Below are 14025 nucleotides of genomic sequence, written 5' to 3' on the forward strand. Positions count from 1 at the left end.
GTGCGGTCTGTATAAAAACCCTTCAAAACATCCACAGCAGAATATACAAAAACTTCCTACATCTTACTAAAAGATGTAGGAGCGTAAATCTGCAACTCCAGTGAATCCTACAATCAGAGCAGGAATAAAACTGAAACAAGCCACAGATACAAAAAAACAAACACTTATCTTTGCTGAAATTGGCAGTGAGCAGGGGAAGCCAGAAAGTGATCCAACACTTCACAAGGAACATTGACTACTGGCAAGGGCTAAAGGATCCTGCCCACTTAAATATCCCAGTCAGAATTGTAATCATCCGATACACCTGGCCAGGTCTGTGACTCAGAGACAACTGCATTACTACCTACAACCACTGGAGGGAACCCAAGAGCAGAATTCACAACAGCAAGCATGCCATTTGCATACATGTAGTCACATACTGACTTGATAAGCTGCCATATCTCATTTCGCTTGATTTGAGGGAGGCTGGGCACATCTAAATCGACACGTGACCTCCCGCCCTTGGCAGCAACATTGGAGAATCCTGACAACATGCGGTGTGCACTATGTTAAGATTCCGAATTCTGCAGGAGTTTATATAGAGTGACTGCAAACATTTACTGTATTTTGTGAAAAATATTGCAACAGTGGGAATAACCATTTACGTTATTAAAGTGAAGAGCCAATTCTTTGGTCGCCTCGTCGTCTGTGAAAGCACAATAGCTGTTCTGTTAACGGAAAAATCAATAATTGTTTGCAAAATAGGATATTGCAAGTTTCAGGAAATAAGGTAATTTGCTTCCCCAAATGTCAGATGCAGGCGACTGGGTTGTGTCTCATTCTACTCACGGGACTTGGTATGTAATTAATTGTTCATTAATTTTAATTATGTGAGAATCAACTAAATATTAGCTACCTGATCTATAAGAAGTGTTAGATCTGGAATATTTGTTACATCTGTAATTTCGCACCTCTGATATAGTGTAATTCCCAGAGTTCATACACTATGTGCTCCTCGTTACATACATTCTTTATATGTAACATTATGCTAATATTGTCTTTAATGTCTAAGGGTGAATAATTTGTCTTCAATTGTCGCTACTGAATTAAAATTGTCTTAACCCCTTCCCTACATGGCTATTTTTCATTTTTCGTTTTTATTTCTTTTTTCATTCTTCCGTCTACATAACCATTTGAGGGTTTGTTTTTTTTGCTGAAAAAGTTGTACTTTTGAATGACACCATTCATTTCATATTTCATCATGTGATGTACTGTAAAGTGGAAAAAAAAAGACAAATTAAAAAAATTGGAAAAAAAAGGGCAATTTCTCCAATTTTCATGTTTTTTTTTTATTTACCATGTTCATTATATGGTAAAACTGACCTGGCAATATGATTCTCCGGATGAGTGTGCAGATACCAAACATGTATAGCTTTTTGATTTTTTTTTAAATTTAAGTTGTAAAAAAAATTTAAAAACAAAAAATAGCTTATGCCACCATTTTCCAAGATCCATAATGTTTTCAATTTTCAGCCTATGGGGCTTTGTGAAGATTTATTTTTTTACCCTGAGTTGAAATCGTTACTGATATAATCTTGGGGTAGATATGATGTGTTAATCGCATCATATTGCATTTTATTGCAATGTTGCTCAAGTAACATAGTAACATAGTAACATAGTTGGTAAGGCCGAAAAAAGACATTTGTCCATCCAGTTCAGCCTATATTCCATCATAATAAATCCCCAGATCTACGTCCTTCTACAGAACCTAATAATTGTATGATACAATATTGTTCTGCTCCAGGAAGACATCCAGGCCTCTCTTGAACCCCTCGACTGAGTTCGCCATCACCACCTCCTCAGGCAAGCAATTCCAGATTCTCACTGCCCTAACAGTAAAGAATCCTCTTCTATGTTGGTGGAAAAACCTTCTCTCCTCCAGACGCAAAGAATGCCCCCTTGTGCCCGTCACCTTCCTTGGTATAAACAGATCCTCAGCGAGATATTTGTATTGTCCCCTTATATACTTATACATGGTTATTAGATCGCCCCTCAGTCGTCTTTTTTCTAGACTAAATAATCCTAAATTCGCTAATCTATCTGGGTATTGTAGTTCTCCCATCCCCTTTATTAATTTTGTTGCCCTCCTTTGTACTCTCTCTAGTTCCATTATATCCTTCCTGAGCACCGGTGCCCAAAACTGGACACAGTACTCCATGTGCGGTCTAACTAGGGATTTGTACAGAGGCAGTATAATGCTCTCATCATGTGTATCCAGACCTCTTTTAATGCACCCCATGATCCTGTTTGCCTTGGCAGCTGCTGCCTGGCACTGGCTGCTCCAGGTAAGTTTATCATTAACTAGGATCCCCAAGTCCTTCTCCCTGTCAGATTTACCCAGTGGTTTCCCATTCAGTGTGTAATGGTGACATTGATTCCTTCTTCCCATGTGTATAACCTTACATTTATCATTGTTAAACCTCATCTGCCACCTTTCAGCCCAAGTTTCCAACTTATCCAGATCCATCTGTAGCAGAATACTATCTTCTCTTGTATTAACTGCTTTACATAGTTTTGTATCATCTGCAAATATCGATATTTTACTGTGTAAACCTTCTACCAGATCATTAATGAATATGTTGAAGAGAACAGGTCCCAATACTGACCCCTGCGGTACCCCACTGGTCACAGCGACCCAGTTAGAGACTATACCATTTATAACCACCCTCTGCTTTCTATCACTAAGCCAGTTACTAACCCATTTACACACATTTTCCCCCAGACCAAGCATTCTCATTTTGTGCACCAACCTCTTGTGCGGCACGGTATCAAACGCTTTGGAAAAATCGAGATATACCACGTCCAATGACTCACCGTGGTCCAGCCTATAGCTTACCTCTTCATAAAAACTGATTAGATTGGTTTGACAGGAGCGATTTCTCATAAACCCATGCTGATATGGAGTTAAACAGTTATTCTCATTGAGATAATCCAGAATAACATCCCTCAGAAACCCTTCAAATATTTTACCAACAATAGAGGTTAGACTTACTGGCCTATAATTTCCAGGTTCACTTTTAGAGCCCTTTTTGAATATTGGCACCACATTTGCTATGCGCCAGTCCTGCGGAACAGACCCTGTCGCTATAGAGTCACTAAAAATAAGAAATAATGGTTTATCTATTACATTACTTAGTTCTCTTAGTACTCGTGGGTGTATGCCATCCGGACCCGGAGATTTATCTATTTTAATCTTATTTAGCCGGTTTCGCACCTCTTCTTGGGTTAGATTGGTGACCCTTAATATAGGGTTTTCATTGATTCTATCAAGTCATTCTATTGTTTTGATTTTTTGTTTCTCGTTAAGCCGTTTACCAATCGGATTAATTTATTTTATGCTTTGATGGATCAGACGTTTATGATAAAAAAATATGTGTATTTTTAATTGTTTTATTTTTATTGGGGCAAAAGGGGAATGATTTAAATGTTTGAATTTTTTTCCATATTTCTAAAAACAATTTTTTTTCACTTTTTTCACTTTTTACTGTATTTATTAGTCCCCATAGGGGACTCGAACCTGAGATCTTCTGATCTCTTGTACCATACATAGCAGTGTATCAACACTGCTATGTATGGCAAAAATCACAGTCTCCTATGTACGTTAGCTAAACGCTGACTTTCACGGGAGTATCGTCATGACAAACACAAAGACCCCCAGGCTGTCATTGCAGCCCATCACTTTCTCTGCATGTTAAATGCTGCTGTCAATGATTGACAGCAGCATTTAACATGTTAACAGCCGCAGGTGATCTCACACCATCCAAAGTTGTTAGAGGCAGATGATGATTGAATAATTGTCACAATGTGACAGGACCCAACTGAGGGTCAGTCAGCGGATGGCGCAACACACACAATGGGATGGTAATGGAAAGAGGAAGGCCCTAGTGATAGGGAAATGGGGGATAATCACCTCCTGAGCTCAAACCTGAGTCTGTCCCTGAACTCCCCTAATGCCCTAAGTGGGTTCTCCCCCCCATCGCCATCAGGGGTGTCCTCCGAGTATTTTGGCATGCTCAGAGATTTAGTTTTCGTTGCCTCAACTGGATGACTTGTGACTTCTAGACAGGCTGAATACATGTGGGAGTTGCCTGTTTGTTAGGGAATTCCCACAAGTATTCAGCCTGTCTAGCAGTCACAAATCATGCAGTTGAGGCGACGAAAACTAAATCTCCGAGCACGCCAAAATAATCGGAGACCGCCCAAGCTGCGAGTATAATCGCCCATCACTAGTGGTCACCACCCACATCAGCTGACCACAGCATCTCTGCAGTTGAGGGAAAAAATGACATTAATCCTAGCTGGTCCTGAAAGGAAAAAAGCTACATTTAAAACAGAGTGGAGCCAGAGCTGCCACAATTCCCAAAATGGATTGTGACTAGGGTTGAGCGAAACGGGTCGAACATTTTCAAAAGTCGCCGACTTTTGGCGAAGTCGAGTTTCATGAAACCCGATCCGACCCCTGTGCGGGGTCGGCCATGCGGTACGCGACTTTCACGCCAAAGTCGCGTTTCAATGATGCGAAAAGCGCCATTTCTCAGCCAATGAAGGTAAACGCAGAGTGTGGGCAGCGTGATGACATAGGTCCTGGTCCCCACCATCTTAGAGAAGGGCATTGCAGTGATTGGCTTGCTGTCTGCGGCGTCACAGGGGCTATAAAGGGGAGTTCCCGCCGACCGCCATGTTACTGCTGCTGATCTGAGCTTAGGGAGAGGTTGCTGCCGCTTCGTCAGAAGCAGGGATAGCGTTAGGCAGGGTCCATTAACCACAAAACCGCTTGTGCTGTAGCGATTTCCACTGCCCAACACCACCTTCGGTGTGCAGGGACAGTGGAAGCTCCTTTTTTTTTTTTTCCCTCAGCGCTGTAGCTCATTGGGCTGCCCTAGAAGGCTCCCTGATAGCTGCATTGCTGTGTGTACGCCGCTGTGCAAACCAACTGCTTTTTTCAAAGCACAAATCCTCTTGTTCCTTCCTTTCTGCACAGCTATCTTGTTTGTTTGTCCACACTTTTTATTTAATTTGTGCATCAGTCCACTCCTTATTGCTGCCTGCCATACCTGGCTGAGATTACTGCAGGGAGATAGTAATTGAAGGACAGTTCCTTTTTTTTTTTTTTTTGTGGGAGATTAAGATTGACATTTCTGCTAGAGTGCCATCTCTGTCTGTGTCATCTCTCACTCAGTGGGCCATAGAAAGCCTATTTATTTTTTGGGTTGATTTGGGTTCCTAATTCTACCTGAAAAAATCAATCAATCAATCAGTGGGAGAAAAATATTGGCCTCAGGGCTTGTGTGCCACTCCTTACTCCTGTGTGTGCCATCTCTCACTCAGTGGGCCATAGAAAGCCTATTAATTTTTTTGCTTGATTTGGGTTCTAAATTCTACCTGAAAAAATCATTAAATCAATCAGTGGGAGATTAATATTGGGCTTTGGGCTTGTGTGCCAGTCCTAAGCGTGCCATCTCTCTCTCTCAGATAGTGGGCCATAGAAAGCCTATTTATTATTATTTTTTTTATTGGGTTTATAAATTTTCCCTGGAAAAAAAAAAATGGGAGATTAATATTGGCCTCTGGGCTTGTGTGCCAGTCCTGAGCGTGCCATCTCTCTCACAAATAGTGGGCCATAGAAAGCCTATTAATTTTTTTGCTTGATTTGGGTTCCAAAATCTACCTGAAAAAAATCACTAAATCAATCAGTGGGAGATTAATATTGGCCTCTGGGCTTGTGTGCCACTCCTGACTCCTGTGTGCGTCATCTGTCACTCAGTGGGCCCTAGAAAGCCTATTTTTTTTTTTTATTTGTTTTCTAAATTCTCCCTGAAACAATCATTTTATTTTCTTTGGTTTCTAAATTATTCCTGAAAAAAATCATTTTTTTTGTATTTTTTTTTCTCTCAAGTCTCCCTGAAAAAAAAAAAAAAATCTGTGGGAGATTCATATTGCCCCTTCTGCTTGTGTGCCAGTCTTGACTCCTGGGTGTGCCATCTCTCTCTCTCTCCCCAATTGTGGGCCATAGAAAGCCTATTAATTTTTTTGCTTGATTTGGGTTCCAAAATCTACCAAAAAAAATAACTAAATCAATCGGTGGGAGATTAATATTGGCCTCTGGGCTTGTGTGCCACTCCTGACTCCTGTGTGCGTCCTCTCTCACTCAGTGGGCCCTACAAAGCCTTTTTTTTTTTTTTTTTTCCTAAATTCTCCCTGAAACAATCATTTCATTTTATTTGTTTTATAAATTCTTCTGTAAAAAATAATTTTTTTTTAATTTTTTTTTTTTCTGAAGTCTCCCTTTTAAAAAAAACAAACACAAATCAGTGGGAGATAAATATTTACATTTGCGCTTCAGTGACAGTCCTGCGTGTGTGCCATCTCATTTGTTGCCAACAACAACAGAGTGTGTAACATTGTGGCTGATTTTCGTTGTGGTCTCACCCACCTGTAAAGGGGTAGCTAAATCATACTGAAGTTATAGCTCACCGTGTAAGTTGTGTGACAGCAACAAATACCGTTAGTTTGTTTACATTTTTAAAACAATGAGGAAGTCTGGTGGAAGAGGTCGTGGCCGGGGGCGTTCATTGTCAGCTGGTAATGAGGGTAGTGGTAGTGGTGGAGCATCAGCTGGTCGTGGGAAAAAAAATATTGCACCTAAGTCTGGAGCTATGGAGCCAGGTTCGTCGTCTGGCTACACAAGGCCTCGAACGCTCCCTTTTCTGGGAGTAGGAAAACCGCTTTTAAAGCCGGAGCAGCAAGAGCAAGTTTTGGCTTATCTTGCTGACTCAGCCTCTAGCTCTTTTGCCTCCTCTCGTGAAACTGGTAAATGTCAAAGCAGCGCGTCGTTAGTGGATGTTCACGGTCAGGGACAAGTCGCTTCCTTGTCCTCTTCAGCAAAAACAACAACAGAGAAGAATGCAGCAGGCGACACAACGGGTTACTCCATGGAGCTCTTTACACATACCGTCCCTGGCTTAGAAAGTGAAGCAGTTAACAGTCCATGCCCATTACAAGTTGAATCTGACATGGAGTGCACTGATGCACAGCCACAGCCAGACTACTATCCTGGTCCTTTGACTCAGACCACAACATTGCCATCGCAGGGTGCTGATCAAGAATCAGACCCTGATGAGACTATGTTGCCCCATCACGAACGCTATACCACCGACCGACACGGTGACACAGACGAAGTTGCACACGAGCTACAAGAAGAGGTAATAGATGACCCAGTTCTTGACCCCGATTGGCAGCCATTGGGGGAACAGGGTGCAGGCGGCAGCAGTTCTGAAGCGGAGGAGGAGGGGCCGCAGCAGGCATCAACATCGCAACAGGTTCCATCTGCCGGGCCCGTATCTTGCCCAAAACGCGTGGCAAAGCTAAAACCTGTTGGAGGACAGCGTGGCCATCCGGTTAAAGCTCAGTCTGCAATGCCTGAAAAGGTATCCGATGCTAGAAAGAGTGCAGTCTGGCATTTTTTTAAACAACATCCAATTGATCAGCGCAAAGTCATCTGTCAAAAATGTTCAACTACCTTAAGCAGAGGACAGAATCTGAAAAGTCTCAATACAAGTTGCATGCATAGACATTTAACCACCATGCATTTGCAAGCCTGGACTAACTACCAAACGTCCCTTAAGGTTGTAGCACCCTCGGCCAATGAAGCTAGTCAGCAACGCAACATCCCTTCCGGCAGTGTAGGGCCACCATTTTCCACACCACCTGCAGTATCTGTGCAGGTTTCTTTGCCAGGCCAAAGCCGTCAGGGTCAGGGAATCACCAGTTTCGTAGTAGGAAACACTGCATCTAGGGCACCGGTGGCAACAATACCATCTCCCAGCGTCTCTCAGTCTGCCATGTCCACCGGCACCCCCGCTAGTTCCACGATCTCCAGCTCTCCAGTCCAGCTCACCCTACATGAGACTATGGTTAGAAAAAGGAAGTACTTAGCCTCGCATCCGCGTACACAGGGTTTGAACGCACACATAGCTAGACTAATCTCATTAGAGATGATGCCCTACCGGTTAGTTGAAAGCGAAGCTTTCAAAGCCCTGATGGACTACGCTGTACCACGCTACGAGCTACCCAGTTGACACTTTTTTTCCAGAAAAGCCATCCCAGCCCTCCACCAGCATGTTAAAGAGCGCATCGTCCATGCACTCAGGCAATCTGTGAGCACAAAGGTGCACCTGACAACAGATGCATGGACCAGTAGGCATGGCCAGGGACGTTACGTGTCCATCACGGCACACTGGGTAAATGTGGTGGATGCAGGGTACACAGGGGACAGCAAGTTTGGGACAGTTCTGCCTAGCCCACGGTCTAGGAAACAATTGGCTGTAGCCGTTCGCACCCCCTCCTCCTCCTCTTCGTCCTCCTGCAGAAGCGAGAGCTCGTCCACAGACCGCAGTCGCACAACCACTCCATCCACAGCTGCCACTGTTGCACACCAGGTCTCCCATTATGGGGCAGCTACTGGCAAACGTCAGCAGGCTGTATTGGCTATGAAGTGTTTGGGCGACAACAGACACACCGCGGAAGTTCTGTCCGAGTTCTTGCAGAAAGAAACGCAGTCGTGGCTGGGCACTGTAGATCTTGAGGCAGGCAAGGTAGTGAGTGATAACGGAAGGAATTTCATGGCTGCCATCTCCCTTTCCCAACTGAAACACATTCCTTGCCTGGCTCACACCTTAAACCTGGTGGTGCAGTGCTTCCTGAAAAGTTATCCGGGGTTATCCGACCTGCTCCTCAAAGTGCGTGGACTTTGCTCACATATCCGCCGTTCGCCCGTACACTCCAGCCGTATGCAGACCTATCAGCGTTCTTTGAACCTTCCCCAGCATCGCCTAATCATAGACGTTGCAACAAGGTGGAACTCAACACTGCACATGCTTCAGAGACTGTGTGAACAGAGGCGGGCTGTTATGTTTTTGTGGGAGGATACACATACACGGGCAGGCAGTAGGACGGCAGACATGGAGTTGTCAGGTGTGCAGTGGTCGAAGATTCAAGACATGTGTCAAGTCCTTCAGTGTTTTGAGGAATGCACATGGCTGGTTAGTGCAGACAATGCCATAATAAGCATGAGCATCCCCCTAATGCGTCTGCTGATGCAAAGTTTGACGCACATAAAGGATCAGGCGTCTGCAGCTGAGGAAGAGGAAAGCCTTGATGACAGTCAGCCATTGTCTGGCCAGGGCAGTGTACAGGACGAGGTAGCGGGCGAAGAGGAGGAGGAGGACGAGGAGGATGATGGGGATGATTATATTTTTAATGAGGAAGCTTTTCCGGGGCCACTGGAAATTGGTGGCGCGGCAAGGCCGGGTTCTGGTTTTTTGAGGGACACAAGTGACGTGGATTTGCCTGAAACTGTCCCTCAACCAAGCACAACCGCAGATTTGAGAACTGGAACTTTGGCCCACATGGCGGATTATGCCTTACGTATCCTCAAAAGGGACACACGCATAACTAAAATGATGAATGATGACGATTACTGGTTGGCCTGCCTCCTTGATCCTCGCTATAAAGGCAAATTGCAAAATATAATGCCACATGAGAACTTGGAACTAATATTAGCAACCAAACAATCAACTCTTGTTGACCGTTTGCTTCTGGCATTCCCTGCACACAGCGCCCGTGATCGTTCTCACACGAGCTGCAGGGGTCAGCAGACCAGAGGAGTTAGAGGGGCAGAAATCAGAAGTGGCATTGGCCAGAGGGGTTTTCTGACCAGGTTGTGGAGTTATTTTGCTATGACCGCAGACAGGACAGGTACTGCAGCATCAATTCAAAGTGACAGGAGACAACATTTGTCCAGTATGGTTACAAACTATTTTTCATCCCTTATCGATGTTCTCCCTCAACCGTCATTCCCATTTGATTACTGGGCATCAAAATTAGACACCTGGCCAGAATTGGCAGAATATGCATTGCAGGAGCTTGCTTGCCCGGCAGCTAGTGTCCTATCAGAAAGAGTATTCAGTGCTGCAGGTTCAATACTAACAGAAAAAAGGACTCGTCTGGCTACCCAAAATGTAGATGATCTAACCTTCATTAAAATGAACCACAACTGGATTTCGAAATCTTTTGCCCCACCTTGCCCGGCTGACACCTAGCTTTCCTATGAAAAGGTCTTGCCTGTGGACTATTCTGAATGCCTTTTCCAATCTCGTAATTTTCAGCACCTGATTGTCCAGCATACGACATGTTTACACCTCACTAAATGGCCAAACTCCCCACACGGGGCCGTGGTATCGACACTTGGCGACAGCACCCGTGAGAGTGCAGTTTGTCTGAAGAGGTGGGTGAGCCCGCTTTTGGTCGACGGCACTGCCACTGGGCCCCTCCTAGTACAATAAAGTGTCTCTGGCGGTGGTGGTGCGCACCCAACGTCAGACACACCGTTGTAATATGAGGGGCCCTGGGCCTGTACCGCCGGCCACAAGACAGTTTCCCCCCACCCCAGCTCAAACAGTGCTCTACCACTTGCAAAATTATCTCACAGCTCCACCAATGTTTAGTCTATGCGCTGACATCCTTCAATGCCTGTCACTGACAATACCATTGTATTGACATTTTTGTTATGTTAGGCCTTCGATTCCTGTCTGTGGTCACTCCTTCCACTAGGCCTCCACTGACCACACCACTGCTGCCCGTGTACCCCTGGAACCAATTTAAAATTGCCTACAGCCATGTGTTATTATTTTAGGCCTTCGATGCCTGTCTGCGGTCACTCCTTCCACTAGGCCTCTACTGACCACACCACTGCTGCCCGTGTACCCCTGGAACCAATTTAAAATTGCCTACAGCCATGTGTTATTATTTTAGGCCTTCGATGCCTGTCTGCGGTCACTCCTTCCACTAGGCCTCCACTGACCACACCACTGCTGCCCGTGTACCCCTGGAACCAATTTAAAATTGCCTACAGCCAGCCCAATTTTTTTATTTTAGGCCTTCGATGCCTGTCTGCGGTCCATTCTTTCAACTACTACTACACTGACCAGGGCACTGCTGCCCGTGTACCCCTGGAACCAACTTCAGAAAATATAAAAATAAGTATTTTGCTTACAAAAAAGAAAATACTGGAGAGATATCAAATGCAGACATTTTAACATTAAAAACAAACACACAACTAAAATCTGGTACAGTACTAAAAATGGCCACCAGCTACAATTACTTTCTCCTGCAAGTAGTTAACTGAAAGGTTTTTTAAATTGAAAACACAGATATGGCATCCACCGAGTGTTGTCCTGTCGCGTCTTCTTTATATTATTGCCAAGAAGATGCAAAACAATGAAAATAATAAAATCATTATTTACCAAAAAAATAGAGTAAGTCAAAACCACATTGCAAATAAACATTCATTACAAATAAAGAAGCAGGGCGCGTCCGAGGGTGAGTATATACCTAATAAGAATATAATCACCCTCGGACGCGCAATGCTTATTTCCAACAGCCTTCCTTCCTAAGAATCAGCCCTTCCGTGGTGTAGAGAGACGTTGTGTTACACTCCAAGGTGTTCCCCAGGTTGCCTTTCCTGAGCTTCGATCTTCCGGCTCTCGTTTAGTAGTTGTTGGAAACTACGCTGCATTAGGCCTTCAAATTGGGTATGGGGTGTAGAGAGATGGTGTGTTCCACTCCAAGGTGTTCCCCAGGTTGCCTTTCCTGAGCTTCGATCTTCCGGCTCTCGTTTAGTAGTTGTTCGAAACTACGCTGCATTAGGCCTTCAAATTGGGTATGGGGTGTAGAGAGATGGTGTGTTACACTCCAAGGTGTTCCCCAGGTTGCCTTTCCTGAGCTTCGATCTTCCGGCTCTCGTTTAGTAGTTCTTGGAAACTACACTGCATTAGGCCTTCAAATTGGGTATGGGGTGTAGAGAGAGGGTTTGTTACACTCCAAGGTGTTCCCCAGGTTGCCTTTCCTGAGCTTCGATCTTCCGGCTCTCGTTTAGTAGTTCTTGGAAACTACACTGCATTAGGCCTTCAAATTGGGTATGGGGTGTAGAGAGAGGGTGTGTTACACTCCAAGGTGTTCCCCAGGTTGCCTTTCCTGAGCTTCGATCTTCCGGCTCTCGTTTAGTAGTTCTTGGAAACTACACTGCATTAGGCCTACAAATTGGGTATGGGGTGGAGAGAGATGGTGTGTTACACTCCAAGGTGTTCCCCAGGTTTCCTTGCCATTGCTTCGGTCTTCCGACTCTCGTTTAGTAGTTGTAGAAAAGTACACTGCATTAGGCCTACAAAATGGGTATGGGGTGGAGAGAGATGGTGTGTTACACTCCAAGGTGTTCCCCAGGTTGCCTTTCCTGAGCTTCTATCTTCAGGCTCTCATTAAATTGTGGTTAAATGGAACAACTGCATTTGGCGTACTAGTTGGTTTGGGGCCTACTATCGGTGTCTGCCACTCCTTGCTGTTCTCCTGGTTTCCTGTCCTGAAATTCCCTTTTCAGGCTCTCGTTAAGTAGTTGTTAATGTTAGACTGCATTTGGCCTACTAGTTGGGTTGGGGCCTACTATCGGTGTCTGCCACTCCTTGCTGTTCTCCTCCACTGAACAAAGCTGTGCCGCCTGTTTACTACGGTTGCCAATTTTGAACTGCATTTCGACTACTTACTGATATGGCCCTACTCTCTGTGTCAGCCTCTCATTCCAGTTGTCCTCCACTGCAATGCCCCCTGGTTATTCCTGTGTTACCAATTTTGAACTGCATTTAGCCCACTTTATTCTTTGGGCCTATATCTGTGTTTCCACTTCATCGTGCCCATTGCCCAGCCAGTGATAGATGAGTCTGCTGGTACATTGACCCATAACGCAACATTCCCCGTGCATGCTACACAACAACATTGTGACCCTGCTGAAAGTCAGGTTGCTCTTCCCGCATACCATACCACCTTACACGGGGACAAAGAGGAAGGTGCAGATGAAAGTGCAGGTTCCTTCATCAGGTGGGGGGAGGAATACTAGTTGGCGACGTCACTGGCACAGGGCCTCTCATAGTACGCAAAAGTGTTGCTGCCGGTGGGAGGCGCCCCCGCCGTGCAAACACACCGCTGTACTTTGAGGGGCCCTGTGCCAGTGCCAATGCCAACAAGTGGGCCCCCCCTGCTTGCTCAGGATCACAGCACTTGCAAAGTTGAAATACTTACCTCTCCCTGCTCCACTGCCGTGACGTGGTCCAGATTTCCTGGGCCCACTAATTACTTGAACCAGCCCTACCCCACAGAACTTTAGCCAAATGACCCCCAATTTCAAATGCCTTCCAATTATTATAAGGTAAATTACGCTTGACAAGCTTCATTAAGAAGAATGGATGGTTTTGACATTAAAATGGGCACTCTAGGTGTTTTCCTGGCCCCCACTCACTGCCGACTATGCTGCCCCATTGACTTGCATTGGGTTTCGTGTTTCGGTCGATCCCGACTTTACGTCATAATCGGCCGATTTCACTCGACCCGACTTTTGAGATAGTCGGGTTTCGCGAAACCCGGCTCGACTCTAAAAAGGTCAAGGTCGCTCAACTCTAATTGTGACGATAAATCAGCCATCATCTGCCAGGAAAGATCTGGGCTTTGGGTGCGAGTCCACATTAAAGTTAGGGACCTGACTTATGACGTAACTGTATGTCAGAAAGGGGTTAATCACACAATTTATCACTAATGAGATGACACTGCAGTGCCGACTGGGTGTAAAGAAATAGAGAAAGAGGAACTTTCTACCTTCTAATTTCTGAACAATTAAATTTAAATTGTTTTTCCAACCAACTTTATCTGGAGCAAACTTGAAAACAGTGTTAGATAAATGTGGTCAAATTCTTAATAATTGCTTCAGGCTGAGGTTACATTATACATTATTAAATTGTAAAAATAAAATCCTGGTCACAATGAGTAGCATAGAGTTGTAAAACATTTCAGAAACCAGAATCTCAATTTGCAGACACTGTGTTTCGGGGTACTGCCCCTCATCAGTGCAAAGCGGAGATCTGGTTTTGCTGATTGAGAGGTGTC

At 44.8% G+C, this 14025-nt stretch overlaps 1 protein-coding gene across 1 annotated transcript in view; it reads left to right on the forward strand.

Annotated features, from left to right (window-relative positions):
* Positions 1-218: 218 nt before the first annotated feature.
* The window catches only part of LOC138652111 (B-cell receptor CD22-like), a 54032-nt gene continuing 40225 nt past the window's right edge, over positions 219-14025 (forward strand). The window contains exon 1 of the mRNA XM_069742852.1: positions 219-836. The gene's annotated coding sequence lies outside the window, so the exon portion shown is untranslated. The remainder of the gene's footprint in view (positions 837-14025) is intronic.

The sequence above is a fragment of the Ranitomeya imitator genome, chromosome 10, assembly GCF_032444005.1.
Source record: "Ranitomeya imitator isolate aRanImi1 chromosome 10, aRanImi1.pri, whole genome shotgun sequence".
NCBI classification, from domain to species: domain Eukaryota; kingdom Metazoa; phylum Chordata; class Amphibia; order Anura; family Dendrobatidae; genus Ranitomeya; species Ranitomeya imitator.